Source organism: Macaca nemestrina, chromosome 3 (genome assembly GCF_043159975.1).
Source record: "Macaca nemestrina isolate mMacNem1 chromosome 3, mMacNem.hap1, whole genome shotgun sequence".
NCBI lineage: Eukaryota > Metazoa > Chordata > Mammalia > Primates > Cercopithecidae > Macaca > Macaca nemestrina.
Window position 1 is genome coordinate 173368309 of NC_092127.1, and position 26855 is coordinate 173395163.

Below are 26855 nucleotides of genomic sequence, written 5' to 3' on the forward strand. Positions count from 1 at the left end.
GAAGCTAATTTATTATATCATTAAGAGATACTGAGAGAGAGTTAAATAGCCGTTTTGTCAGGCCCAGGGGTTTGGATTTGTTTTAAAAAGCAAAGGAGACTCACTTCTTAAAGGAGTGACACTGGGCACCTAATTCCTGGAGACTTGTTCAGCAGTTGGGTGGAATGCTTTAGCGAGATTGGAGATCAGGAAACCATTTAGGGGTCTCAGTGATGATCTGAGAGATAGAAAGTGCCAGATTAAGGGCTAAGAAGATAGGAGGGGTGAATAGGTTGCATAAGACAGTAGAGGAGCAATGGAGAGTGGAGAAAGTAGAATTGAACCAAGATTTTTTCTGTAGGATATCAGGGAAGTGGCTGCTTCAAATTAATACAAATGAGGATTTTGCAAAAAGGAATTGGTAGGAAAAGAAACACTGAAGCAAATTTTAGGTAGACGATGACTCTAATGTCACCTTGGATGGATTTCAAAAGCAAAACCAAATTGAGTCAGAAGTGAGGGGCTATATACAGGAATCATCAGCACTGAGTCATTAATTGAATTTTTTTTTACTTTATCAGTTTGTCACAAGGTTATCAAGTGCCTACTATGTGCCAGGCATCATTCTATGAGCTAGAGATAAAGGAGTGAATCAACTGAAGTCCCTGCCCTCCTGGAGCTTACATTCAAGTGTAAGACTGAGTGGGCATTCAAGGAAATCATGATGGTCAGTCACATTGACTTTGGGATGGCACCATGTTCAGCACTTTGTTGGGATTATTTATGTTATTTATTTCTAATATCTATCAGTGAGATAGATATTATAATCTCCATTTTATAGATGAGGAAATGGAGGCGTAGAGAGGTGCAGGAGGAAAAGCAGAAGGCTTAAGACTGAACTTTGCAGGATATTCACTGATGAAACTGGGAGGGAGAAGTAAGTATAAAAAATATAAAAGACTGTAAATTGGGTGCAGTGTATACTGCTTGGGTGATGGGTGCACCAAAATCTCACAAATCACCACTAAAGAACTTACTCATGTAACCAAATACCACCTACACCCCAACAACCTATGGAAAAAATAAAAATAAATTTTTTAAAAAAAAGAAAGAAGATTTGGACTGTATCCCTACCCAAATCTCATCTTGAATTGTAGCTCCCATAATTCCCATGTGTTGTAGGAGGGATCCTATGGGAGGTAACTGAATCATGGGGGTGGGTTTTTCTCCATGCTGTTCTCATGGTAGTGAATAAGTCTTATGAGATCTGATGGTTTTATAAATGGGAGTTCCCCAGCACAAGCTTTTTTGCCTGCCACCATGTAAGGTGTGACTTTGCTCCTCATTCATCTTCCTCCATGATTGTGAGGCCTCACCAGCCATGTGGAACTGTGAGTCCATTAAACCTCTTTCCTTTATAAATTACCCAGTCTTGGGTATGCCTTTATTAGCAGTGTGAGAACAGACTAATGCAGAAGGTAAAGGAGGGGTCAGAGACATGGGAGATTAAAAAAAAAAAACAAAACCTGGAAGTGGTGATCAATGTCAAGTGCCCCAGGAAGTTTAGCAGAATAAGAAATGAGATAAGGTCTCGAGAATTGGCTGGAGAGATCTCCTGATGATGTTCCGTGGTCAGTCTCCTCAAGTAGTACAAATAGATGCCGGATTTCAGATTCCTCCCCAGATTGAGGAATCACTAGTGAGAAGGTGGACAGAGACCTCTCATCCCAGGAGTTAGAGAGAGAAAGAAGTGAAATAAAATAACAGTTAACAAACATGAACACATGAAGTTATTTTCTATGTGGAGAAAACTTCCTGCGAGGGGAAGTGTGGAGGAGAGAGTTAGATGTTGTTGAGGTAGAGAAGAAGAAATGTCCCAGAGGGCTGGAGGAGGCAGGACTGATGGCCATGTTGGAGGGACCAACCTTGGGGAAGGTTCAACTCTCCCCTGAGAGTACAGCGAAGGGTCAGAGAAGAGAGGTAAGGCATGGATTTGCTGAAATGGAGCAGTATAATGGGCTAAGTGGGATTCTTGCTTTGAACAATTAACTTTTTCTTTTTTTTTTTTTTTTGAGAAATTTGAGACAGAGTCTCACTCTGTCGCCCAGGCTGGAGTGCAGTGGCGGGATCTTGGCTCACTGCAACCTCCGCCTCCCGGGTTCAAGTGATTCTCCTGCCTCAGCCTCCTGAGTAGCTGGGATTACAGGCATGCACCACCACGCCTGGCTAATTTTTGTATTTTTAGTAGAGATGGGGTTTCACCATACTGACCAGGCTGGTCTGGAACTCCTGACCTCGTGATCCACCCACCTCGGCCTCCCAAAGTGCTGGGATTATAGGCGTGAGCCACCACGCCCGGCCCTAACTTTTTCTTTGAGCAGTAAGATCCCATGTCATCAGGTGCAAGTCTTGGTCAGCAAAAAGCACTGGTGACTAAAAAGAGGGAGAAATATTTGCAGTCGTCTTTCTGAGGCATCCATCAAATGGAACTTACTATTCACTTGGTTGTGTTGTTGATGTCTACTGCTGTTTATTTATTTATTTTGGATTTTTAAAATAGCCATTCCTCTTATCCTGTTGGTGCATGTCTTGTTTTTGTAGAAAAATGCTGGTGATATTAAAAGGAAATTTGTATTTGCGCTTTTGTTAGTCTTGCGCATCCTCTTCCTGTCAACTTTATTAGTGTGAAATGCCATTAATCATTACAGTGTCATAAAACACATTTTACAATAATGTCATTTCCCTCCAAGGTTTATTTCTACCATTCTAAGAGATATTTGTGTTGGAAATAGCTTTCATTTTGAGCCTTTCATCTTGAACTCCATAGTTATTCCTGGGACTACTGCCCCTTAGTTGATAATTGGTTTCGGATGCCTGTTACAGACTTTGTAATCTCCTGAGGGAGCTCTGTAAAGGGATGGGTTAGGCTGATAAAAAGACCCTTAGTTTTTGAACAAAAATCACCATATGGCCTTTCCCTAGGACCATGTGTTCAAAGCCTGGAAGGTTGAGAAACTCAGCTAGGGTCATAATAAGGTAGAAAGAAGTTCTTTGCCCCTGGGAGACTGAGGAGTGGTCAGCTGCTGAAGGATCTGAAAAATGAAAACCAGGGTTGTTGGTAAATTGCACAGGCTCCTGTAATTCAGGTCTGGGGTATAACAGTAAGGCTACTCAGAGAACAGGAATGGGTTGAAAACTTAAAGAACGAATATAGACGTTGAGGGAAAATCCAAGAGTTGCTAGGTTTCTAAAGAGGGTTTACTTGGAGGGCACCCAGAAAAGTTGCCAGGGTGGGTGAGGGGGAGGGAGAGAGGGTGTGAGCAGGCAGAAATATGAGAGAAGGAGCTGTGGGATCCGCTGGCTGGCATTCTCCTTTGCCTCACAGTCAACGTTTAAGGCTGCTAAATGGTAGGTGACTCTTCTCCATTTCCACTCTATAACCAGACAGGTCAGGAGCCGTCTTTTTCTGAGCGTATAACCTTTATTAAAAGCCTAAAGAATTCCAATTGATATAATATGACCATTTCTTTTTGGAAGTGGTAGCATTTTTTACTGCTGTCTTCGTTTGTATTCTGACTTTTGTGTCTTCTCCATTCGGGGAAAATGCACCAGATGAGTGCAGTTGATGTCTTTCCTTTAGAAACGTGTGTGTGTGTGTGTGTGTGTGTGTGTGTGTGTGTGTGTGGGTGGTGTTGAGCATTTTATTGGTCTGAAATGGGAGCTACTGGTTCTGTACCAGGGCACTAGAGGGCTACTTTCTTGGTAAGAGTGGAACTTTGCTTGATTTTTTTTTTTTACTCAGCATTCCTGAAAGATGGAAAAAATAACTTTATTAATAGACGAATAAGTGGCTAGTCCTTTTATATCAGTTAGGGTGCTCTTGGCTTCAAATAACCAAAGGGTCAATATTAAGTGGTTTAAACATTAAAGAAGTCGATTATCTTATAAAACAAGATGTAGTATGCAGCCTCTAAGAGAGCACCCAACCATCACTGCTTCCTGGTATTCGTGCCTTTGAGTGTGGGATTTTGTGACTCGTTATAAACCAGTGATTCTTGACTAGGAATGATTTGTCCCTGTAGGACATTTGGCAATGTCTGGATCCAATTTTTTGTTTTTTTTGGTCACAACTGGGGCTGATGGTAGTAATACTGACATCTAGTAGGTAGAGCTCAGGGATGCTGCTAGCTATTCTACAGTGCACAGGACGGCCCTGGCAATAAATAATTATCCAACCTAAAATGAATGTCAGTGGTACTGTAGTTGAGAACCGCTCAGTTAAAATAATAGAATATCGCAGGAATAATAGGATTAGGTTATAAAGACTGTGACCTCCATCCTGGGGTTCTTTGTGTCAGTCTCTCTTGATTTCTTAAGATCTCTTTCTCTTGGGGAAGCCAGTTGCCGTGCTGTAGAGTGGCCTGTGTGAGGAAGCTTGGGAGTGGATCTTGCCCCAGCTCAGCCTTGAGATGATTGCAGCTCTTGCCAGCATCTTGCTTGTAGCCTTGTGCGAGGCCCTGAGTCCGAATTCCTCACCTACGCTGCCCTGATTCCTGGTTCACTGAAGCTGTGAGATAATGTTTGCTATTTTAAGCTGCCAAAGTTTGGGGTGATTTGTTACACAGCAATTAGCAACTAATACATAAGGAGTGTGGAGGCAAGGTGGTTTCAAAATTGGATCAGAGATTCAACGATAGCATCTGGGCCCAGGTTCTCTCTGTGCCTTCACTCAGTCATCTGTGCGTTGGCTGGTCCTTGGGCTTGGATGGCTGCTTTGGGCATCACACACTCAAATCTAAAGGCAGGAAAGAGAGTTTCTTCCTGGGCATCTGTTGATCAGGGAGGTAAGCTTCTCTTGGGAGCCACCTACAGGACTTTGCCCTCAGATCTGTGTGGTCATGCTTAAGACATGTAATGATATCTTAGTTGTAAGGCAGGCTGGGAAAATAAATAGTAGGTATTTTCACTGTCTATCACGGGAAGTGGTCACTATTAGCAGGAGAGAAGAACAAGACTAAGGAAGAGACAATTCTATACCTTTCCCTCTGTAAGTAGAAGCCTGTAGCTTTGGACAACTTTCCCTCAGTAGCAATAACCATATCATGACTTTCAGACTCTATTTTGTTCTCTGGGCACTGACTGCTTGGACAATTGAACGTATCATTCACCTGTTCTCTTTCGTAGCGGATATTTTCCCACTGAGACATACTTGCATGCAGGGAATTGGTAAAAGAGGGAGGGAGGGAAAGCCTGTATGGGTTCGGGTATTTTGCTCTAGGCTGATAGTTGAACCTCAGGGGATTGCTGCTGTAATAGGGGCATTGTTTCCTCTGAAAGTTTGGGCAGAATAGTTGAAGAGGGATGAACTGTGGCTTAATAGTTTCGCTTTTTCTTAAGCTTCAGTGCAACCTCTGCTGCTGCTGACTGTGACCACAGCCTTCCAGAAGAGAAATTATGGAGAGAAACGAAATCACATATTTTATCCTCATGACTGCATTGGAAGCGGTGGGGAAATGAAGAATATATATGAGGGAGAAAAGTTTGTAAACCCAATGACCTGCAGAGAAACGGTTGAGCACAGATTTGGATTTAGAAATAGGGAGACCCAAGGTGATACCTGAGTTGCAAGAGTAGGTAGTTTAACAAGGAGGCAGAGGCTATGGGGATAAGATTATGGGATTTGGAGAGAAACATGTTCAAATCTCATCTCTGTTCCTTATTAGCTGTGTTATCTTGGGCAAGTCATTTAACCTCTCTGAAGCTCAATTTCATAATCCGTAGTACATGAAAACACTCGGCATAGTAAGCACCACGTTTTCTTCTATCCCATGAAACGTCAAGTCACGTCACTTCTATTTGGCAGAATCTTGAAGGCTTTTCCCCCACCTGTTTTTTTACAGTCCCCCTTTCACCCTCTCTTTCCTCATTTGTTTCTGAGGACATCCATGTGCTTGTGTATCTCACCATGTGGAAAAAGGATCTGAGGAATATAGACAGTACCAGGGACCAGAATTTAATTTCTTACTTATCTAGAATATATTTGTATTTTGAAAGAGGAGGACTCAATGGATACAGGCTTAATGCAAAAGCATAAACCATGACTAGTAAGACATCAGCAGGGAAACATTTGTTTGGGAAGCTGTGTCCTTCTGTGGCATCTCAAATCACCCTGTTTAGGCACAGCATCTCCTTCCTGTGTCCAAGACTAACTTTATCAATGCAAAGTTCTCATGAGAACAAAAGGGCTGCATACAACCCTAGCTCATGCCCTCTTTGCCTCAATGCATAATTTTTTTAAAACTTTTTTCTTTTTTTCTTTTTTTTTTGAGACAGAATCTTGCCCTGTCGCCCAGGCTGTAGTGCAATGGCACGATTTTGGCTCACTGCAACCTCCACCTCCCAGGTTCAAACGATTCCCCTGCCTCAGCCTCCCAAGTAGCTGGGATTACAGGCACCCACCACCATGCCCACCTAACTTTTCGTATTTTTAGTAAAGACAGGGTTTCACCATGCTGGCCAGGCTGGTCTCCAACTCCTGACCTCATGATCTGCCTGCCTCGGCCTCCCAAAGTGTAGGGATTACAGGCGTGAGCCACCGCACCCGGGCTTCTTTCTTTTCTAAGGAGTGAATACTCTTCTTTTACATCCTGCTTCAGGGCAGAGACATATTGGGAAAGTTCATTCCTTTGTAGAGGGTCTGGGGTAAGGGGCAGAGCTGTCCCTAAGTCTGTGAAGCTTTGGGTAACCCCTTCCCCACTGGCATTCTGGAAACACTGGGGTGTACATCTCCCTGTATTCCTGACTTGACACTGGACTGCCCCTTTGAAGCCCTTTTCCCTTCAAAACGTCCATTTTAAATTGATTTCATAAGGCTAAGAAACTCACAAGTAAACATTGACCCTAGGAAGAAGTGAATGGCGTGGTTAAGAAATTGGGCTCTGCAGTTAGACTGCCTAGTTCAAATCCCCATGTTGCTTTCTACTCAATAGTCATGACTTTGAGTACATGCTTTTGTTTTTTGTTTGTTTATTTTGAGACGATATGGAGTCTCGCTCTGTCACCCAGGCTGGAGTGCAGTGGCGTGATCTCGGCTCATTGCAACCTCCGCCTCCCAGGTTTAAGCAATTCTCCTGCCTCAGCCTCCTGAGTAAGTAACTGGGATTACAGGCGCCCCCCACCACGCCCAGCTAATTTTTTTTTTTTTTTTGTATTTTTAGTGGAGGCGGGGTTTCACCATGTTGGCCAGGCTGGTTTTGAACTCCTGACCTCAAGTGATCCACCAGTCTCAGCCTCCCAAAGTGTTGCTGGTTACAGGCATGAGCCACTGTGCCCAGCCTGAGTATGCCTTGTAAGTAGCCTCCCCAATCCTCAGTTTCCCCATCTGTAAAGCTGGATTAATGACAGTAATACTAATACTCAATGCTTATTTGAGCCCTAGTCATGGGCCAAGACCCGTTCAAATACTTTATACATATTGACTTGTTTAATCCTTTCAGCAGTCTGAGAGCTGAGTGTCATTATCCCCTTTCTGTGTGTACAGAGATGAAGCAAGGTGAATTAAATGACTTGCCCAGGGTCACACAGCCAGTCAGTGGGTGAACCAGCATTTCAGTCTAGGTGGTACGGGCCCAGGGCCCTTGCTTCTAACTATTCTCCACTGCCTTGATTTTACAGGATTCCTTTGGGGACTCACTGAGATGATGCAGGCAAAATGATGCAGTGGCCCCTTGATGGCTGTAATCATTCTTTCCTATTTATTGGTCTACTTTCTAAAGAAAAGCTGAACTGTCCTTTTAAATGTTGATCAGGTTAAAGAGTTGTCTATTACTAACACTTAAAAGTTGCCGGGGGAAAAAAATGTAAATGAGGCCTTTTCCTTCTTTTGTTCCCTTTTTCAGGTTCAAATGCTACCAGTTAGAACTTTGATGTATTAAATACCTGAAGGTGGGTAGGGTAGGTGGTATGACCCCCACTTTCAACATGAGAAAGGGGAAGCAGGGATGGATCCCACAGCTAGCTGGTGGTGCAGTGAGGACTACCATCCAAGTAACCTCCTGCCATAACCCAGCAGGAGGTCGACATGGATAGGGTGGAAAAATAACTGACAGTGAACCTTGGTGGTCGAGAACAATCATGTCTGATGTTAGATCATGATCTTTTTGGATCAAATACCACCACCATGTCTTTGTCACTACATAATGAGCCTCACAAGGGGCTGGCTTGTCGAGGAATCAGTCATATGTCTTCACCTTAAGAATGTTGCAAAGGAGAAGTGAAGGCCAGCGACTGAGTTGGTTTGTAAGGAGCTCGGGAAGTAACCGCCGTATTATTGAAGCTGACCTTCTGCTTAAACCTGTAGCCATTTCATCAATCACCTACCGTTGGGTCCTCTGAAGGTCAGTCAAACGATTCCGTTAATCGCCCGCTCATTCTCAGGTTCTCGCTTCAGGAATAATAAATTTTTAAAACTTTTTAAAAAATGAAAAGTTGGGTGACAGGTGTGTATGGAAGAAAAATAATCAGATGGAAGAACAGTCATTTAGGAGCAAGCAGCTGGAGTAAGTGCTAGAAAAAAAGGTAAAAGTTTTCCATGGCTGAGGAAGAGCTCACTGACTCACAGGACTGTGTCTGGATGAAAGAGAGGGACGAGGTGCTTGATTTAGCCTCAATGTGTCATCAACGCCACTAGGCCCTGTGCTGCTTGGCACCAAGTGTTTCCAATACTGAGTAAGAAATGTTCACACAGAGACGTTCCTTACAGAATTAACCATACAGATAAAGTCCTCATCAGTGACACGCTCCGATGGACAGGTTCCTGTGAAATCAGAGAGCTGCCTGACCCATTTTTCACTCGTCACCTAAAATACCAGCCTTTCTTTGTTATACAGCTGATTTGGGGGCAACAAAAACCACACACTCCAACCCACAAAGAGTTGTATCTGCTTTATTAAACAAGTTTCTTTGTGTGCAGAAATAGACGCTGTTATTGACAAGATGGAGAAGTAGGAGCCACTGACTGAAAGTGTAGGTTAGGGAATTGCTTGGTTACATGGTTATATAATACCATAGTTATTTCAAGATCGTGGGCCTCCATGTCAGAAAGACCTGTGTGGAGTCCTCATTCTGTACAACTGTGTGACCTAGGGCAAGTTGCTTAACCGCTCTGAGTCTCAGTTTCCTAATTGGTAGATAGCAATCATCTTATTTGCCCCATTCGGTAGCTGTAATGTTCACATGAAATCTTTCATTCATTAATTCAAAAAACATTTATTGATGTAATAAACATCCTATAATAGCAGGAGGTTAAAAGCATAGATTCTGGAACCAGAAGATCTGTGTTAGAATTCTCATTTCACTGCTTCCTTGGACAAGTTGCTGAAACCCTCTGAGCCTCAGTTGTTGCATCAGAGATAAGAGTATCTACATTATAGGCTTGTTGTGGGAATTTGATAAGTTTCTATATGTAAAGTGCTCAGAATGTGCCTGGCACCTAGTTAGTGCTGTGTAAGTGTTAGTCATTATGATGTGGTAGGGACAACAGCAAGCCAAAAGAAAAACAAAAGGGAGTGGGGAAACAGAGGCGTGATCTCTGCCCTTCATGGAACTTCTGGTTTATTGGGGGAAGACAAGAAATAAAGTGCTATACAGAGTCTGCTGTATAGTAAGTATTGAATAAATGGTAGTGTTACGATTTCGGTTTTTGTTCTCTTCAAACCTCATGTTGAAATTTGATCCTCAGTGTTGGAGGTGGGGCCTAATGGGAGGTGTTGTGGTCATGGGGGCAGATCCTTCACAAGTAGATTAATCCCTCTCTCTGGGGTGAGTTCTTGCTGTATTGGTTCCCATGACAACTGGTCATCACAAACAGCCTGGCACCTCACTCCTCTGTCTGTGAGATCCTCTCACACCGTGTGATCTCTGCACTTGCCATCTCCTCTTCATCTTCCACCGTGAGTGGAAACAGCCTGAGACTCTCACCAGATGTAGGTGCTGATGCCCTGCTTCCTGTACAGTCTGCTGAACTGTGAGCCAAACAAACCTCTTTTCTTTATAATTTACCCAGCCTCAGGTATTCCTACATAGCAACACAAAACAGACTCACACAGTTAGCTGTAAGTTTCATCACTGTTGCTGAATTTGCTTGGCTTAAGTCATGAGAAGCCAGAATCTGAATGGCAGAGGTGAGCTGCAAGCCATGTATAAGCCACATGTCAAGCCTATACCTCCTTCTAGTTCCCAATCTTGTATATGGGATAGATGTATCCTTTGAGATAGGCAGGGAAATAAAGGTAGCTGCTTGACAGCCCACTCATAAAGCATATTTCTACTCGTGATGAAACATGCTGGGCTTCTCCAGCTTTGGTTGGTTGATTTGGTTGTACATTACTTGTACCCAAGAGAACATGGACTGCCACATGCCAGAATATCTTGAGTGATTAACTTTATAAGGCTTCAGCAAGAAGTTGCTGTTAAGAAACGTGTCCCAGAATGCCAAAGACAAGGAACAACAAAAGTGTCTTCACATATGCAATGGATACATGCCTGAAAAGTTGAGGATCAAATGGAATGAAACCCATTTTCTCATTAACTTTCACTGCGCCATTGGAGATTAAGTCCGCTAAAAAAAAATGACTACAAAATGTCTAATTTTCACAGAAATGTGTGCTCTAAGAAATAACAAAGCTGTATGTTGTCTTCCCGACCACTATTTTCTACTCATTAGCAGGGAGACTTATCTGTCTCCCTGCTAATGAGAAAAAAATAGAAGATTTTTCTCTCCTCCCTCCTTCCCTTCTTCTCTTTCTCTGCCTTCCTTTCCCTTCCTTCCTCCCTCCCTTCCTTCCTTTCTTCTTTTCTCCCTCCCTCCAGAGGGAAAAGAGCTTCCAAGGCACAGGAGAGCAGAGACATACCTAAGCTTTCAGGATGCAGCTCTGAAGCAGGTCACAGCATATTTCTGAGAACAAAAACTGCGATCTCCTGCCCTTTCTGCTTCCTGGGAAGTTGGTTTCTTTATTTGGCATTTGTTTAGCATTTATTTACAAAGTTTAGGCAGCAGCTGTGACTTCAGCAGGTACACAGAGAGAAGAGCTAGCAGGCTGCCAAATTCCGTGAGTACAAATCAAATGTAATGCCATGTTCCGTGAGTTCTCCGTATTATGTGAAATTAAACTTTGGACTGTCGAGTTGCTGTATGAGAAGGGACGCTTCCACTGATCTCTGCAAGCCAGTGGTTAACATTAAAGATGAGACATGTGTCTGGCTGGGATGCATCAGGGCAGTTCTATTTGAAAGGGGACGGGATGTGTGGGGCATTGTTGCGAGAAAGAGCGGATGGGCTAGATACTGGCTTTCTGGCTGAATTGGGCTGGGCCTCTCTAATAATAGCTCTCAGAGGGAAAGGCCAATTTGCTCTCCTGCTGTTTTCTAGAATGCTTAAATTCCCTTTTCTCAGTGGCCCAGTTATGTACCTTAAGCATATGGGAACTCCAGCAACTATCTGCCCCAAATTGCACATCCTGAGCACATTTCTAACAATGTGCCATTTTGATGGGAGCAGAGACAAGAAGGGGGGTGGCAGAGATTGCCCCATGCCAGCCGAGAGCGTGACAGTCAGTCACCCTTGCAGGGGGACTGCGGAGGAAGTTTCAGTGCCTGAGGGTGCCGCGTGTGTCAGTGGAGCTTTGTCACCATCTGTGGCAGGAGTGGGGAGTGAGAAGACCATGTGTGAATCAACGCGGGAGAGTCTGCCTGGTTCTGGCTGGTGAATTCTTTGTTTGTTTGATTTTACTTTTTTTGGTTTGAGAGCTAGACACAACGATAACAAATGCTTGCCTCTCGACAGAATTCAAGATAGAAGGATCTTTTTTTTTTTTTCTCCCCCCTGTTACTTCTTTCTCCGTCATCTTGAACACTCCCATGTTCTATTTCTCCAGCTCCAAACTTCCCTACATGTGACCCAAGATTGGGATTGTACAGGATCAGTTAATAGGTTCATATTCTTTCTTTCTCATGATGCCTGGGAGATCACTAAACCTTGCATTGCTCTTTTCCCAGCATTTGGTCAACTCAAGGCTTCTCATGTATCTGCACCACATATTTGTAGCGGGAAAAAGCAAAACGGAGAGGCTTTGGATTCACTCAAGGCAAATACCCTTTGATTGTTCAAGCAGGTTGGAACAGAGTGGAATGTGTTTTTGTACCATGTGACTGGACCACGGAAGTATAGAATTGGAAAGCCAAAAAGGTTAGATGGAAAAAAGTGGTGGCACATTTTGCTGGCCAGCTGAAGTGACAATGCTAACACCAACCTTTTCCTCAGCCTTGTAAGCTTTCCTTCTTGGTCCAGGAACAAACAGTTTCTATGTAGTATTTTTGCTGTGGGAAAACGTATCTGGAACTCAGCTGCTTCGGCTCAGGGGCTGACTTTCGGTAAGTAGGAGGGGCCTAGGGGAGAGTGTTGCTGTGGACGCTTTCTGTTCTGGGAGCAGAGGTTCAGTGGTGTGGTTTGACTGCTGAGTGCAGACACTCTTCTGGTGAGGGGGAAGTAAAAAAATTCATACGACTTTGTTGTTTTCCTTACAAAGCTCACGGTGTAGCGATTTGTCAGTTTGTTAAGTCAAAATAGCAACACGGTGTGGAAAATCAAAGCTGACCTTTGCTTGGAGCCACGAGAACAAAGGGAAGGAGTTGGGGTGAAGGTCTCTGAGGCTTCAAGAGGATGGGCATGCTTTTTCAAAAATCATGAAAAACAGAAGGGACTGAGCCTGTGTGCAGTACATAACTTTTTGCAAAAGAATATTTGTCCACTGTCTGTTTTTTCTTGTGCGTAGCCTTAAGTGTTGTACACAACCGTTTATAAGTGGAGGTGGACAAATTCCCAGTACCTAGGACAAAGTCTGACACATAGTTGGTTCTCAATAAATGTCAGTTGAATAAATAAATACATCTTAATAACCATCACTTGGACTTGAGAGAAGAAAGTATGGATTATTTTTCTAGATAATAAGTTCCTTTTAAAGGTATAGATGTGGTGCTTATAACAGCTACCGTCTTGAGCTCCTAAATTATGCTTGGTACATTGTAGTATAGCTCATTTAATCTCACAGAAGCCAAGAAAAGGAGTTTATTGTCTTTCTTTTATTTTTCATCTTATTTTATTTTATTTCAATTTTTATTTTTATTTTTTCTGAGGCAGGGTCTTGCTCTGTCACCCAGGCTGGAGTGCAGTGGTGCATTCATAACTTATGGCAGCTTCGAACTCCCGGGCTTAAGTGAGCCCAGACTCTTGAGTAGCTGTGACTACAAGCATGAGCCACCATGCCGGTCTTATTTTTTAAATTTTTGTAGAGCAAAGGTCTTGCTATGTAGCCCAGGCTGGTCTCGAACTCCTGGCCTCAAGCCTTCCTCCAGCCTCAGCCTCTCAAAGCCCTGGGATTATGGGTATGAGCCACCACACCCAGCCCTTTATTATCCTTCTTTTAGAGATGACAAAACTGAAGCTCAGAGAGGGTAAATTACTTACTGATGACACATAGCCCATGATTGACAGGAGCAGCATTTGCTCTCCTGTCCTGACCCCCAAATTGGTACTCGGTTCTCAACCCCCCTGCCAGCTCATGTTAATGTTCGTAGCTGATTGGAAAGTTAGTCTTTTAAACAAGGAAATAAATGAAATGAGGGAATTTTATTTCCCATCAGATTTCATCTCGCCTAGAGAGATTTATGTCCCTGGATTGTATTTCATGGAGTGTTTTTATGAGCAGCTAGATTTATAGGTAATAATCAATAGAGTGCTGAGCTGGGTTTCTGTTGCATATGTATACCTTCACAGAGAGCAGCTGAAATGGTCAAGGAAGAGACAGTCTTCATGGTTCCCTCGCAGCATCCTAATGGAGCTGACCCTGTTGGAGGGGTGGGGGCAAGGGGGAGAGCGAGACAGAGTCTACACTTGGAGGGCTGCTTGGGAAACAGTTGGGGGCCAACTGTATATTTGGAGAAAGTAAGCCACCAGAGGAGGCTCATCTGTCAGGAGAGGGCATGACTCTTATATCAGAGTCTACACGTGCAGCCTGGGCAACATGGTGAAACCCCGTCTCTATAAGAAATACAAAAATTAGCTGTACATGGTAGAGTATGCTTGTAGGAGGCTGAGGTGGGAGGATTACTTGAGCCCAGGAGATTGAGACTGCAGTGAACTGTGAGCGTGCCTCTGCACTCCAGCCTGGGCAACAGAGCGAGACCCTGCCTCAAAACAAACAAAAAGCAAAAACCAAAAATCCCCAAAGTCTACATGTGTATGTTTTTACAAATGGATACCTTTGAAGGTATCCCTGTTTGGACCTGAGTACATCCTGGAACACCTTAGGAGCCTGAATTTGAGGGTGGTCTGTACTCAGAAGAGCTACATGGAGCTGAGGTGCCTGATACTCATCATTTTGCTCAGGGGTTACATGTGATCCTAGACTCCATGTATGTGTCTGTTCAGGACTGGGTCTTCTCACGTGTGTTCGATACTTTCCTTTTATGAGTCTTTTTCTTGCCCTTTTGGGCTTGCCTTGTTTAATTTCTGCAGGGCTTCAGTATCTAACAAGACATCATCTGATAAGAGGACTTAAGCTATTTCTTCTCTTAGGTATATTTGAGTTTAATTTTCGTACCCTTGGAGACCAGAAAACCTTTAAGAGGCAAAGAATGAATTGCTAATTATGGGATTCCAGGGTATTGAGAGAGTAGTGTTGTAATAATTTTGGGGGCAAAGAGCTCTTCTCAGATGCCTCTCAAATATGATCACAGAGGCCACTGGTTCCTAAACTTTGAAGAATAATCTGCGGAACATATTAAAAATACAGGTGGTCAAGAGTAGGGCTGGCAATCCGGACATGCAGGTTTAGAATAGGACTCAAGGACCTTGATGTCTGAGACCTTGTGTGGAGACAGATACTTGTTCTGCGTTTGTGTAGGAATGGAAGTCACCAGGGTGAGGGTAGGCACGCATGCGTTTGTGTGATTGTGCACCTGGCAGCACGTGGACTTCAGGACCTGGAGCTTTGAGTCTTAGTTCCTTTTCTGACAATGTGACTTTGAGCTGCTCCCCAAGCTACAAACATGGCTTCTATCTCAGGAGAAAACAAGTGGTCGGCACTTTCCTTGTTTACTGGAGGGATTCAGGTGATTGAAGGTGGCTGCTGCCCTTTCTTTGAGTCTTGGGAACTCTAGTGTAAATGTACTGTTGAACCCCACTAAACTTTCTTTAAGTCCTCCCTCTGCTTCCTGGAAGACTGAAAGCATCCAGCTATAGGGTGTAATGATCACTTTGTAGTGTTTTTATATTTATGCTTTCCATAGCTTCACAATGTCAAATGTTATGTTTTCCTTCTCTTCTTTCTTTCGATTCTTTCTCTCTTCCCTCCTTTTATCTTAGGTGCAGAAATCAGTATGAAACTTAGTATTCGGAGAAGCAGCTCTATAGTTCTTCCCATTAGCCTGCGTGTATTATATATATGCATATCACTTGTGCATTTGTATTGGCAGTGCAGGCTTATAAATGCTGCCATAAAGCTCGGTTCTTCCATCCAGGATGGGAATGGAGTTGTTAAAGACAGTTGATGAGGTGGCATCTCTTGGCCAACAGTTTTATGCTGCACTAGCTCTGAGCAGATAACATTAATAGGAATCACATTTTAAAGTTGTAAATTTGATGTAAAATACTAAATTTGACAATAATTGCATTATAAACAAAAATCCTATTTATTAAAGGGCTCCTGCCTCTTCCTTGAGGGGCTCTGAAATTCTTGCTCATACCTGCCCCTAGCAATTATCATGCTTTCTCTAAAATTCTGCCTTATTTTTCCATTTTCATAACAACTACATTATGATGTGACATATTTTTTCCAGATATTTTGCTTGAATAAATAAATAAGATATTAAATTCAACTGGGGTATTAGATTATAAATTAGTTCTGTAATAGGCGTCATAATGTTATTTAGATTTTCAGTTTACACAGACCTTGTAGCAACTCCCCAGAGCTATGCTACAGAATTAGAAGTAGATAGAAGTTGATGTAAGAAAATTGGTTTTTGTAATATGCTGATGCCAGTAGAGTTGTGCTGCGTGTAAACGTATTTAAATAGCACGCTCCTACCTACTTGATTGTACAGACAAAAGATTGATAATAATTTCAAATGATTGATTTGTTGGTGCTGATATTGGCCATATGTGAAACTAAAATATTTCTTTACAAAACTGAAGCAGGACTTCACGTGTAAGGGCTAAGAATCCAGCTCGTAGAAAGCATAAGACTATCCTCTGAATAGATGTTTGTCTTTCATCTGATTGGTGTGACAATTGTATCACAACTATTTGTTAGTGACAAAGTTTCTTGGTCCTTTTAGTTATACTTCACATGGAGGAAGATACTCCACCCAGAAATCCTGTGTGGTTATTGAAGTCCTTAAGCAAGCAGGGTATAACCTTAGTGAACCATTACCCATGGGACACAAATGGAAAACATGGACATATAATTAAAAAAAAATGTGGATTTGCTAGGTGAGGGCCAATAGCAGCTTAAAAAGGGAGCAACGGGGTAGCAAAAGGAATTTGTCTTTTTGGTGGTCTCTTCCATCTCCCTAAACCAAGGGCTGGCAAGCTATGGCAGATAAGACAAATCTGGCTACTGCCAATTTTTGTATAACTCACCAGCTAAGAGTGGTTTTTGCATTTTTAAATGGTTGAATAAAAATCAAAGGAGGAGTAATGCTTCATGACACATGAAAATGATATGAAATTCAATTTCAGTGTAGATAAATAAAGTTTTATTGGAACGCAGCCATGCTCATTTGTTTACATGTTGTCTATGGCTGCTTTTCTACTACAACAGCAGAATTGAGTAGCTGCAAAGGAGACCAGGTGGCCCACAGAGCCTAGAACCATCATCACTATCTGGCCCTTTCCAGAAAATGTTTGCTGGCCTCTGCTTTACAGTAAAACCGGGGTAGACTTCTGTGTTCTGGCCATATCAGCAAGCCCTGTACTAGGAAGGGATAGAATAGGAAGTGGATATCCTCTGTTTGGGACTCCGGTGACCAGTGAACAGTGACACTTTACCTATAAGAGAGAATATGAATTAACACATGAGAAGGATTGTACTTCTTGGTTTAAAAAGTTGCTGGATGTAAAATCAGTCCAGCTCACTTCTGTAGCATGAGTAGAAATATGATACTGGGATAAATTCATTTCCACATTTATGGAACTTTTATCTGATTATCAAGAAGTTGGTGCCCCATAGGACTTTAAAAAAGTGCCCTGACTGGGCGCGGTGGCTCATGCCTATAATCCCAGCACTTTGGGAGGTTAAGGCGGTGGATCACCCGAGGTCAGGTGTTTGAGAACAGCCTGGACAACATGGTGAAACACCGTCTCTACTAAAAATACACTAAAAAAAAAAGATTAGCCGGGCGTGGTGGCGGGTGCCTGTAATCCCACATACTCGGGAAACTGAGGCAGGAGAATCGCTTCAACCTGGAAGGCAGAGGTTGCAGTGAGCCGAGATCACGCCATTACACTCCAGCCTGGGCAACAAGAGTGAAATTCTGTCTCAAAAACAAAACAAAACAACAAAAAAAAAGATACCCCAAGGGGGCAAAAGCTATTTTAGAGTCTTGTCCATACAACACTATTGGAAGGTACCTTGGGCTGGGCAGGTGAGACCTGGGCCCGGTTGTTTTTGTCTCTAACCAGCCCTGACACTTAGGAAAATTCTCATTCTCTTTCAGGCCTTGGTCTCTTCATCTGTAAGCTGTAGTGGCTGGATGCAATGACCTCTAAAGCCCCACTTGGTTCTAAGATGATACAGTGTCTCTGATAATGGGAACCATCACTAGCATAAGAAGGTCCCAATCCCAGGAAAGAGAGCCTCTTCTTTCTGGCATCTTTGTAGCTTCCCTTGCCTCTAAAATGCTGCATTTCATTAAGGGTTCACAAGTCTTGACATGTTTGTAAAGAAAGACACGGCAGGAATTCATATGCCTCGCCTTATAACAAACATGTTGTGAATAACCTATATTTGGAATACAATTTGTCATAGTGATGCGGGCAGAGTTTTAAATTTGAGCAGCTTCTGAAATGCAATGTTTTATTCTTCTCAAGCAGCTCCCCAAGCTCTCCCACTTTACACTCTGAAGGGAGTCTTTATTGGAGAAGCTGCTCTCCATTTCCGAAGAATGGGAACATTTGCATTAAACGATGCAAGAGATGCCATTGTAATTTCATGAGAATTACCCTTTCCAATGAATGTTAGATTAAGAACCAAGTAAAATCCCTTGAAAGTGGCTGGAAGATAAATTAGAGCTGAGCCGCAGTTAGGAAGAACTAAATTTTATTCCTTCCCTTTAAAATGGTTTTTAATTGATTTGGCATACTTTTTAAGTTAATAATGAATACTGTACCCGGGTCTGCATGATCACACCTGTGAATTAGATCTATTGCGCTGGAACAGCTTTCCCTTACAGAGGACAGTGATTTTAATGAAGAGTCTTTGCTTATTGCACCAGTGGAAATGTGGTTCATGGTGGTTTCAGACGGTTCCCTAATTAGCAGTCCGGTCTGTTCCCCTGAATATTTTACCTGAAACAGTATGGAAATGTAGAAAGGAAAGACGCTTTATGATGACGTTGGGGGTTCTCCCTCACTTTGCTTGAGGACCTTGGAACTGGTAGAGTTGTGCAAATCTGTAGTAAGACCCAGAGAATTTTAAAACGGGGTGGAAATGGGTAATTCTGAATAAACAATTAGTTCTTATGTTAGAATAATGAATTTCACCGGATTTTTTTTTCTTTTTGTTGTGGGGGAAGGGTATTAAATTGCTAATTAGGGCCTAGTGATCAGGTAAGTCAGGGAGGTGTGACGTGGGTGGAGGTGGGAATTTCATGGCACTTGTATTCACTTGTTAGGGAATGAAGCCTTCTCAGTGGTTCTCCAGCATAATGGGTAGAGCATGGGGTGTATCTTGGATCCATACTTAAAGGCCATCGTTAGAGACAACAGGAAGAGCTGAAGAGAGGATGAGTGTTAGGAATAATGCTCAAAATCCTAAGGTACTATGAATTAAAGAATAAAAGATTGATCAGATTATTTGAAGAGAAACCTCATCATATCCTACATGAGCTAAAGGGAGACAGAGGTGAAAATATGTAGGAAGAACATAGCATCATCCCATGGACTCAGCACTGAGTGAGAAAAAAGAGATGGAGAAAACATGGAAGGAGTCAATAGAGGAGAACACCCAACGCGTTTTGAAGAATGCAGTCCCTGAGAGACAGAAGCTAACAGTCAGCACACCTCCACCTTAAATGAACACTTGGTTACTCTTATTAAGACCAGGATCTTAAAAGTTTAGGAAAATGAATGATCTGAGTGTCAATATAATATAATAACAAGTATGTATACCATACACGTATATACATGTATATACATACATGTCTATCTCAATACATAGATGTATTGAGGACTTACCATGTTCCAGGTGCTAGGCTAAGTACTACATACAGAATAATCTGCTTTTGTTGTTACAATACCCCTCGGAGGTAGGTACTACTGTGTTTTCCATGTTAAAGAACAGAAAACTAAGGCACAGAGAAGTTACCTTTATAAAGCCCAATTCATATAGCTAGCAAGCAAAAGGACCCACCAAGATTTGAACTCGGCTCACGCCTGTAATCCCAGCACGTTGGGAGGCTGAGGCAGGCGGATCACAAGGTCAGGAGATCGAGACCGTCCTGGCTAACATGGTGAAACCCCATTTCTATTAAAAGTACAAAAAAATTAGCCAGGGTGGTGGTGGGCGCCTGTAGTCCCAGCTACTCGGGAGGCTGAGGCGGGAGAATGGCGTGAACCCTGGTGGCGGAGCTTGCAGTGAGCCGAGATTGCGCCACTGCACTCCAGCCTGGGCGAGAAAGAGACTCCATCTCCAAAAGCAAACAAACAAACAAACAAACAAAAAACAAAAACAAAAACAAAAAAAAGAAAGTAGAAGGACAAGGATTTAATACTGGAAGAATGATTCCAAATCTCATGATATGCTGATTCTGCAGAGGGAACTCAGTCCGCTATGGAAAGGTGGAGGAGGAATTGTGCATTTCTTGAACTTGAACAACAGAAGTCAGAGTAAGGGCTGCATTGAAGGGCTGCCAGTTCCCATGATGCACTAGAGCAGTAGACCCCTGCATGCTCTCTTGCTACCAAACTGTAATTAAAATTATCATACAGTATAATGATTTCTAATACATTTCAGAACAAATCACCATCTTATATCTGACATGTTGTTAATGTTTACTACCATAATTACCAATTAGAAATATAAGGCAGCGATTTTTATTAGTGTTTGGTTATGTATAATTATGTCAAATATGAGACTGCAATTTAGATTGAACTGTATTAGCCATGATCATACAAAATGATTATACTGTACGTTTGACACCCTGGGTATTTTATGTTTTTATAGATTTTTTTCCTCCAAACCATAAAGAATTATTTAAAGATAATCCAAAGTTTATTTGTAATGTTTTTCATTTTAAGAGTTTTAAACTGTAAACTTTTAAACTGTAAAACTCTTCATTTTAAGAGTTTAGACATACCAAAAATTGAATATACTAAATCATGATTTGACCAAAAGGGATAGGAGCTACCAATCAGTGAATATCTTCGGCGTGCTAAACCCTTTTCTGGACACTTTGCACATTAAATTTGTAATCCTCACAAGTATACTACTTTCCTTTTTCCTGACCAGGTAATTGGAACACAGAGAATTAAAGAGATTTTATCTATGTAGTGAATGGTGAAGCTGAAATTCACGTTCATAATTTTTCTGGGAGTTTTTATCCGGGGTGGTTAAAATAAGATATCATTTATGGTAGACTATTGCCACAGTACGTATTTCTATAAAATTAGTAGTGCCCTACATTTAATGAAATTATGTATATGCTGGTTCTTTTTAAATATATTATATTACTCAGGGTTCTCTAGAGAAACAGCCAAGAGGCGATTTTACACACACACATGCACACGTGTGCGTGCACACACACACACGAGTGTGAGAGGTTGATTTATTATAAGGGATTGACTTACGTGATTAGGAAGGCTGAGAAATCCCAAGATCTGCACTCTGAAGGCCTGAGAGCCAGGAGATCCAGTGGTGTAAGTTCCACTGAAGGACAATGCAGACGGATCAAGAGAGCAGATGGTGTCAACTCCAGTCTGAATCTGAAGGCAGCAGAAGCTATTTGTTCTATTCAAGTCTTCAAGAGACTGGATGGGAGCACAGCCCACATTGAGGAGGGCAATATGCTGTATTCAGTCTACTGATTAAAATGTTAACCTTATCCAGAAACACTCTCATAAATATACCCAGAATAATATTTAACCATATAGCTGGGTACCTCATGGCCCAGTCAGGCTGACACTCAAAATTAATTATTACATATGTTATCTCATAAATAAGTTTCATTATGTCCATTTTAGAGCCGGAAAAACTGAGACTCAGGAGTTTAAGAGCTTTATAAAAGTTTGTACAAGTTAACACTGGAAGAGCTAGGCCTTGAACTGAGGACTTTTGAATTAAATTCCTGTTTTCTCAGGACAGACTGTTACCGGCTTCCTTTGTGATTGTCACTAGGAGAGCAAAGCTGCCCTTTATTACAACAAACCTTGAGTTTTTTTGTGTGATGATGATAATAATGATAATAAAGTGTGAGGATGAAGGCAGCTAACAGTGATTAAAGACTACATGCTAAGTAATATACTTTTATTATACTCATGTAGTCTATGTGAAATGTCCCTTTTATAAATAAAGTGACTGAGATGTGGAGAGGTTCTCTCTACACAGTAGTAGAGCTAAGATTTGAATGTAGAACTCAAATTATCATACAGTACAATGATTTCAAATACATTTCAGAACAAATCACCATCTTACATCTGACATGAATACCAGAGTTCATTCTCTTATGTGTTCATTCTATAGACATAATAAGTCACTTTTGAGATAAATGACTCTGATACCTTATCCTTCCCCAAGAAGACCCATTTTTCCACTCCTAAATATTCTTGTTTTAACACTTCCCTGAAAATTCTCCATTTTATCGATACATTTCAAAAATTTGGTCGTCAAAATTTATTAAATTCATTATGTCATATATTGACATTTCAATGGCCAAAACCAAGCATAAAAACAAACAAACAAAAAATACAAAATCCAAAATCCAGAGAGATTACTTCCTGGTGCTGGTACATTATCAAATTTTTTAAAAGAAACACAAAATTTAGATTTTAAAAGGAATAAAACTATATTAGAGAGTAGTTACATATCTTAATTCAATCACAAATATAACTTCATAAATTTCCATTCACTTGTTCATTTGCACATACTTTCTTTTAAAAAAAGGAAGCTCCATGAGGGAAGGGACTATGTGTATTCTGTTCTTCACTCTACCTGGTTCTTACTACAGTACTCGATATAGTAGGAACTCCATAAATATGTACAGATTAAAGAATCAATGAAGTATAAATACTAGTTTGTGTTTAGCTTTTTAATTTTGTTAATTACATCGATATATTTTAATCACAATTATTTTAAATATTGCTTAAAATTAAGTTTACAAAGTAATTGATTATTGGTGAACAAATTTGCATCTCGACAAAGAGCGACATTTTTGTCTATGAATGATTCTCCTGACATGTATTTTACTTTTTTGGATTTATGTAAAACTGAAACTATATACCTTTGTAAAACCAAAGGTTGTTCTCTCTGAGGTCCTATTTGGTAGCCATAGAAACCCTTTAAACGAATTTCTTCCTGCATGCACCTTGTATCACTTATCTATGAAACCTGTGCCTGGTATAAGAGAATCTATTATGAGTTTCTGATTCCTTCAGTGGTAGGGGGTTTGCTGGCTGATCTCCACTCACATGATTAGCCACCACTGGACCAGCAACATGCATTTGCAAGGCCATCATTAAAAATTGGACAAGAGAGGGTTTAACCATGTGTTATAACTGAGTTAGCTGACCAGATGCTGATTGAACTCATAGCAGTGACCTTGGTCAATACCGGGTTCTGTCTGAGCCATAGGGCACCAAACCAGATCATGTTGGAAATTAACCCATCCTTTCAGCTAAAATGGATAAAAGAAAATATTTTACTTATTATTGTTTTACTGGACTTTATAGTAGAGGCTCATTATGCTTGATTAAAAATGTGCATGTCAAGATCCAGAACTTTGTATTTTAATAAATCAAAATCACATATTGTGTTGTTTCAAATGCTTTCAACATCACAGAGATGTATGAATAAGTCCCTTTAAGGTTCGTCCTGAAAAAGAGACTTATAAATCCTTTAACTTAATTCTACAATTGATCCCCTAAGAAAAGTTAAATATCACTGTTGTTTGTAGATTGCTAGATCACTACAAAGATAATTCTTTTATAAATACAGATGGTGCCCTTATGGAAATTACAAGACAGTAAGTAGGTGCCCATAGGGAAAAAAAAAGATACGTTGATTAGCTAATAAAATGGTGCTCAGTAGAATTATGCTTCTTGGTCTACTTCATGGCTTCCTTGAACTTACGATGCCCTGTTTTCATTTTGGTTTTGAATATGTGTTCCTTCTAAAACTTTAAAAGTGAAGTATGAGTTTGATTGTCTTGAGCATAAAATGCTAATCATTGATAAACGGTGAATCATGCCTAGGAAGCTTCCACCTCCTCACCCCCTTCTCACCCCAAGTCATTCTTCCTGGCGTGAAAGGATGAAGTTGAAACAATTGCCAGAAGATGAAAACACAACACTGGATTGATAGTTACAAAACAGGGAGCCAATGAATATGTTATTCAAAGCTTATTGATATAAAAATGAATCCTCAGCATTTTGGCATTTAAGGAGGAAGGGGAAGGGGAAGAAGAAGGGGAAGAGGAAGGAGAAGGAACCTACATTTACTGAGTGCTTAGTGAGTGCCAGGTCATGGAAACAATCTCCGCTTTGGTTCCCTGCTGGGGCTTATGCCTTTTATTCTCTGTGGGCTACATTGTACCAAAATAACCATCCCTCTCTCTTTTTTAACATCAGTTAAAAAAAAAAAAAAAAAGTGAAGAGGAATTTTATCATGGTATCAGGACATGGAGGACATTAGCATATTAGCATTGCATTTTCCACTGTCACTACTCTGTTTGTTGGTGGGTGGAATGTTGAGAAATGTTGCCTAACCTCTTGCAAATGGCACGTGAATAATCCCATAATCAGTGTAATGTATTCTGTTATGGGAGTAATCAAGTCATTCAGCTTTGAAGTAAGATCCAATTTTTAGAAAGTGGCTGATGAATGCAGTTTCAGGTATTTAGAGGAAGCCGATGTACCTAAACTATGTGGGTCTTCCGGTTGAACAAGGGAAAAAAGTACTTGAGGAAACTGAAGTGGACCATTCTAAAAATACCTAAGTTTCAGGATATATTTTCCTAGCGGCATAGTATTCAATTTAAGATTTTAAAATTAAACATGTCTGTGTGCTTTTGAATTTAGTGTTGTGGAAAGCTGAGTTAGCTGGTAGTGAGGAATGGGAAGATGGCGGCTTATTCTAAATCTGAGGATGGCGCTCCCTCGGCCTCTGTTGTTCCTTCCCTAGGTCTTTGCAGCCGGGAGTCTTCATTATTCAAGGCTCAGCTTAAATGTTCTTGCCTCAGGGATGCCTTCCCTGAATACATTTCCCCTGCCCTTAAGCCCCAGTCTACCTCATCTCCTTTTCCTTTTTTATTTTCTTCGAGGCCCTTATCACCAACAGAAATTCTTACTTGTTTGCTCACTTACCCTCCTCTGGGATAATGTAAGTTCCCTGACAGCAGAGACTTGGTGTTGCTCATCATGGTATTCACAAGACCCCAAACAATTCCAGGTGCCTTGGAGGCACTGATGAAAGGCACTGATGGAGGCACCTACTGACTGACTGACAGAATGAATGCGAAACCCGTGGCCCCAAGATCCTGGGGCTCAGAGGGTTACTCTCCACCTACATCATCTGTATCACTAAGCAATGTAACAGAGCAGCTGCATTTTTTCCTCCTGCAACACGAAGCAACTCCTCAGTGGCCCACCTTAGGGTCAAGGCTCACCCAAGTCCATCTGGTCCCAGGTGGGAGGCTGCAACTCATTCATCAGGCAGCTCCTGTTCCCAGCCAGGCCACAAGCCAGCAGTCATGCAAAATGCTGCAGTGTCCCTGTTAGTTAAGCTTCCTATTACTTAAGACATACGTTTCAAAAATAACTCCGGCGTCTCTCGTTATGTTCTGTTCTTGATTTGCAGGCTGTAGCAATCCAAATCCCATTAACGCCAGAGCCCTTGTACAAAGCCTTTTGTACTGACTTGGGTTAATTTAAATCTGTGCGTTTGTAGCCTCCTCTCCCCTAAACTTAGGCTTTTCAATGACTCCCTTACTCCCCTCTTTTGCACGTGGGCTCCCTCCCTTTTTATTCCTTTCCTCTCTCCTTCTCCTCCCCCTTTCCTCCCTCCCTCCCTTTCTTCCTTCTCTCTCTCTCTTCTTTTGCCTCTTAGAATGTGAGTGAGTCTTAAGGATTCTTTCTTTCTGCAACAGAATTCTAAGCATGTGAGGAACAATTTTTGCCCTAGTTTCTCTTTGACCACCTCTTCCACTTCAAATGTATCTAGTATTCTAACATTAAGTAAGGTCTTCATGGAAAGCCCCATATATAAAATCTTCATGTACAAGTAAGCAATTTTTGGACTAATCATAGGTCCAAAATAGGTGTATCAACACATCCCTATGGAATTTCTTTTCTTTTTTTTTTCTGCCCCCCAGCATTGATTTTCTGTTTATGAAAGTAATGCATTGCTCACTGTGAAGCATTCGGATAATGAAGAAAACCCAGGGTGACTTTAGGCAGAAGGCTTTCCCTGTGTAGTCAGAAGAGGATTTGGCTTTCAAGAGAATAATTAACAAAACTCGTTTTAAGGGCCCATTTATTGCACAAAATAGTGGAATTACCTGTCCAAGGGAATGAGAAGTGTTCAGATGTTGCCGACATTTCCCCCAAATGCACTGTGGTCCCAGAATAATGACTTCTTTTTATAGGAAAAGGAGAAGTTGCCTTGGTTCAGTGAATAGGAAACACTGGTACTAGGCTTTCTTGGTGTGTACAAAAATATGCCCAAGTCTGCCCTTTCAACGAAAGCCACTAGACCACATCAGAACCAAATAGGGTATGTATTTCTTATCTCTTGATTTATTTGTTTTTTTAACAAACCCACATTTCTCAAAGTCTTTTCCATAGAATAACTGTCACATAGGATTTTTCCATGCCAAAGGGTTCCATGGTCACATACATTGAGGAAACATTCATAAATTGTTGACAGTTCTTGGAGATATGTGATGTGCATTAGCATATTAAACTATGAGAAAGCCTGAAGCAAAGAGAACTGTTCTACTTCATTTCTTTGTTGTTTCTAAAGCTTATTTCACTGTGAAGTCTGTCTCTCTTTTATTAAGTAACACCTGCAAATATTCCCTGGATCCGTTTGGCCACAAAAACAAAACAAGAGGAAACAAATAAGCAAAAGCAGTTCTTGTACACCTGCTCTGGGGGCGTGGTCTTTGGGGCTTTTGCATTCCTGTTGCGCTTTTTATTCCTTGATAAGAAGATGCGTGAGATAAGAACTCATCTCTCTAATCCTTAGTATCAGGCACTGTGCTGGGCGCTTTCCTTGCATTACTGCATTTGAACTCCACGCAGCCTGGGTTCCGCATGTTGCCGATGAAGGTTCTAAAGCCCTAAGAGGTGATGTATGTAACTTTCCTTGGGTCACTTAGTGAGATAGGTG

General features: G+C 41.5%; 1 protein-coding gene across 12 annotated transcripts in view; it reads left to right on the top strand.

Annotated features, from left to right (window-relative positions):
• The window catches only part of LOC105487840 (PPARG coactivator 1 alpha), a 716435-nt gene that overhangs the window by 177514 nt on the left and 512066 nt on the right, over positions 1–26855 (top strand). Inside the window, exon 1 of one of the 12 annotated variants that reach the window (XM_011751472.3) lies at positions 9812–10003. The exons of 10 other annotated variants lie outside the window; for them this stretch is intronic. The gene's annotated coding sequence lies outside the window, so the exon portion shown is untranslated. Of the gene's footprint in view, positions 1–9811; positions 10004–12389; positions 12409–26855 lie in introns of those variants that run through there. One more of the 12 variants, XM_011751473.3, reaches the window with a different exon arrangement.